Genomic DNA, 4,737 nt, shown 5'->3' with positions numbered 1-4,737 from the left:
CCCACTTTGGTTTCCAGGCCCATGTATTATAATTATTGAGTACACAGCACCATATATTGATCATTGGCTCAGTGCATATACCTCATCAGGTAGAACAACTCCCAACCATACAGGGTGTTGTCCCCAAACTAACTGAACCCTTACTAGTCCATTGTTACACTCCATCAGATCAACTTTGTCTAGATAACATGGTGTGTGGTGGGAACAGTGGATCCTATGGTCTTGTACTCATTGTTGTCGTGTTGTTGTATCTCCTTCACTATGGTTCTTTTAGTCCAAAGTGATGTTATTTAGGATACCATGTCAGTAAATAAATCATTCTCTAAGCCCTCAGGTAATAATCCTGAAAGAGATGCTAGGGGCAAGGAAGCCAAGAACATATCCAGAATAGGAGATGCTTCCTGTAAGGATGAATCACTTCTTCCTCCGGAAGGGGGTGAGGGATCTGATGTAATCAACTTGCCATTAAGTGCCTGGCTGTGTCCTTGAGGATTGGTACTTCATTGAATGCTCAGTATTGGTCTTTGCTGCTGGCAAGTCAGAACTTCTGCAGAAGCAGTAGCTATTTCAGTTTGCTAAGAAAGAGCCAATATTATTGGGGCCATGCGTGGCCTCCATACCTACTAACAAGGCTACTGTGTGCATGGGTCCATTGTACTAGCATTGGGGTATTAAGAACAGAGGCTGGCTAACATTTGCTTGAGGAGACTCCTGGTTGTTGGGGGTCATAGATACTCTCTGGTAGACATTAGTGTAAGACACAAGGATGTGCATGTTTGTTTCTATTCCTATACTCCATATACCTCTCTCCCACTTTATACTCAATATTAAAATCTTATTCATCCTAGGCCTCTGACCAATCAGCCAAGTAATTCACCACTGCACAGGAGAGCGTATATATCCTTATATTAGGCTAGTTTTTCTTCCATACACGAAGTGTCTATTCCAACCTCTGCCCGCAATGAGACTTTCTTTTTACCACCGTCTTTTAGTGGCAGTAGTCCTATGGATGGGATATAGCACAACAGCAGATCATTTTCACTTGTACCAATATATGGAGCCAAGCCATATTTAAAATAGGCTTGGATTTTTTTTTCTCCTCTGTCAGTTGGTCACAGGGAACATCTCATGAGACCATAGGTGTGGAATGATAGAGAATCACTGGTGCAACAGAGGGTGGTGACATGGGAGTCTAGTCATCCCTTTGTGAAATTTACTTGTGCCCTCTGGACTTTCTTAGACCTGATCCTGTATGTATCATTTCCAACATATGATAGATCACTGCTGTCCAAGCTCACCTTATAACTTAGATGATTTGACAATATACTTACATTTTCAGTCACTTGATGTCCAATAGTCAGGTGCTCAGTCTCTACTAGGACCCTGTAGTATAACAGAAATTGCTTTTCAAATAGTGGGTGGTTCTCTGTGGCAGGAAGCAGACCTTGACTCAGAATTTTAGAGCTCTGAATTGCCACTCTCCATTGGATACCTCTACCAATCACTGAATCTATTGGGTCATATAGTCTAGCAACAAGGAAACTTGTACCATTGCCTGAACTGCTGCAGAGCCTTTGCTTCTTTGAGTCTCACTTGAAACTGGAAAATTTCCATGTCCCTCAATAAATGGTTTGGGGCAGTATCGGCTGCCTCTAAAATTAAAAGAGACCAAACTGGTGCTGTATTTCTTGCTAAGTGTTAGGAATGCAGATTTTAATAACTAAGGATATCTATCCTAGTTATACATTTGGGGCTTGGAAGAGTGACCACAGGATGGCCTGCAAACCCATTGGAGATGCCTTGTACCAGGACTCCATTTATCCCCTGGCCTCTTGAAGCCTCCACTTAATTGAGGGGGGCATAATGGCATTTGGGTCCCCTGTTATGAGTGGCATCTTAGATTCTGTATCTAAAAGCCCTTGAAAAGTCTGAGTAAATGAATACAGGTTCCTTTGTGGGAAAAATTGAAGAGTTAATGTATATATTTATGAGGGAGCTGCATGGTCTTTCCTTGAGTGGATCAGGCTTCCTTTTCAGCCATTGGGCTCTGGGTCTGGGAACTACCTCAGATATGGAAACTCAACAAAAAATTATGATTTTCTATCATCAGGATGCTGATCCTAGTCTGCTGCTCACCTGCTTTTGATTTTTTTTTAATTATGAAAGTCAAGTCAAGTAATAGTTTCACAGGTTGCCTATCTATCTTACCTCTAAGAATACAAAGGTCTGTTAGCCATTACCCCAAATCTCTGAGGTCCAGGAAACCTGGGTTACCCCTCTAGTTTTATTGTCTATTACAGTAACTATGTCTTTGATGTTTAAGTGCAGTTACCTGGCCTCTAATATCATGGAATTCTTTCATTCCCATTGACCCTTGGGAACCCAATTCTACGGCAATATTTTCTTCCATGAGCCCTGGTTCATAGAGTACACTGCCACTGAGCTTTTAAAAAAAATGCTCCCACATTTTTTATTACCCCAGTGAAGGGAATAGTCTAGGAAATGTTGTCAGGCAGTGGGTCTCACATAAAAACCTCATTCTAATATGTCTACCTCTTTGAGTCTTCTGATCTGTTCCTTAGTACTCTGATGGGCAGTCTGGCATCTCTACACCATTCTCACGTCCCAACTTAAAGGCACCATCTCAGCAGTGTGTTGGGACAATCGAGGTGTCCTTGACAGGATGTTAAACCCTAAGTCATGTTATATGTTCCAACAAACACTTCCCTATTCTGCTTTATATTCCACTCATCCTATTTTATTTAACACCTTCAAATCTATTCCCATAGATCTTTCCCTCGTTCCTGTCAGTACATATTAGCCAGATTCTCTAATTATTTCAGTAAGTTATTTCTTCCCGTAGCAGAGACTGTGTACCTTCCCTCATATGGTACTCTGGAACCTGACTCTCATTATTAATCTGCAGAGCATTTGGAAGAGTCAGTAAAGAAGATCCCAAGGAGGATAATCATCATGTTGCAAGACATTCAACCCAGGGAGGTGCTCGTCCTCTCCAAGCAAGGGAAGAAGGCTGTTTTCTAGTGAGGGGGCAAGACAGGTTTCTTCAGCCTCCATTATTCAAGGGCATTCAGGGTTTAAGGCCCTCACACATATCCTTCATCCCAAGTCTCAGGGTCCCAGTCTTTCTCTGTCAAAGCCATGATGTGAACATTTATCTTTAACATAGGAGACCCACATGTTCAATCTCCTTTGCTATTCTGCTACTCCTAAGATTAAATTCTGAACCTGATTTTTAGCACAGTCTGCCATATTGCTATAGGGTCTGTTTACTTTCTGTCATGGAGGACATCTGACTTTCATAGAATTCCTTGAGTTGATAATTGGCTGAACTGAACTTGTCTTTCTTTCTTTAAGGCATTCTTTTAAGACTTCTAAGGCAGTTTACAAAAGCTAGCCAATATTACTACTTGTATAATTATCATAGCCTCTTTTCATTCCAGTATTAGAGATATTAGATAAGCAAAGCTTATGGTAGTTATGTCAGAGGTATGGACATCACAATTACCACCAGCAATGGAGTTTTTGTCTCCATCTTTCTGGTGAGTAAACCATCTCCAGAATACTAGCCAGAGGGTCTACTTTTTAGAGTTATATCTAGTACTACTCTCTTAGTTTGGGTCCCCTCAAGAGCAGAGCCTGAAGTAAGGACTTGAGTTTAGGTAATTTATTTCAGACATGAATCCAGAAGATTGGAAGAAGGAAGTGAGCTTATCAAAAAAAAGGAAGATGGAAAATCTAGCAAAGGGTATGTTATTGAGCTAACTACCATGGAGGACAATGGGGCTCAAGTCTTCTGAGGATCCTTTGAGGAATCATGTAGGATGTACCTCAGAATTGTCCCTCCAAAGAATGGGAAACTAAACAATCCCCTGGCTTCCATACTACATTGTTTGAGGCATGCCTAGAGGTATTTCTTCTCTACAATTTGGGCTTGCCCTGCACACAGCTGTGTAAGTTCCCATTGTTTAAAAGAGAGACTTGGGAAAGAAAGTCAGAGAGATGAGATGATGGGATTCTGTCATCATGCATGGGAAAGTACACTACAGCTATAGCAGAACGCAAAGGTGGGCTAAGTGGATGTAGGTTACCAAGGTTACCAAGGTTACCAGGTTACCAAGAGCATCTGCTTCATCACCAAAGCCAATCCCATATACCAGTAAATGGTCCCCTAGTCTTCTTTAATTAAATGTTCCCATCTCTTCCTTGTTAAGAAATCCTACTTATAGGCCCCATCCATAACCTTTATCTCTTCATAGACACTGAGTGAGAGAAGAAACAATCTACTTTATAAAGTTAGTGCTAAAGTTAGGAAAGATCCTAGCAGTAAGAGTTACATGATTGTGATTTCTTATCAGGTGTGTGTGTGTGTGTGTGTGTGTGTGTGTGTGTTTTACCTGTGTCAAGTTATTGGGGGAAGACCTCTAAGCAAATTAGCAGTTGTTCAATCCCTTTACTCTTGGCTCCAAAATCTAGTGCCCAAGAGATAGAACTTTGCTTTACTTTTCATGGCACTCTCTGGGAGGGCTCTCCAAGAGAAGATATTAAAACATCTAGATGAGTAATAATATAGGTTCTTCTATTCTTTTGTGAATTTCTGGTACATCCTTCCAGATAACAGGAAAACAAGGAAGAAAGAAAAGGGTACTGTTTAAGAGTATTATTAGTACTGTTATCCTTTGCTCGACTGAGATTCAGTGTGGGAGGGATAGCACTTTG

This window comes from Phoca vitulina, unplaced genomic scaffold, assembly GCF_004348235.1.
Source record: "Phoca vitulina isolate PV1807 unplaced genomic scaffold, GSC_HSeal_1.0 scaffold9, whole genome shotgun sequence".
In the NCBI taxonomy this organism is placed as follows: domain Eukaryota; kingdom Metazoa; phylum Chordata; class Mammalia; order Carnivora; family Phocidae; genus Phoca; species Phoca vitulina.
Note: the sequence above shows the minus strand (reverse complement) of the source record.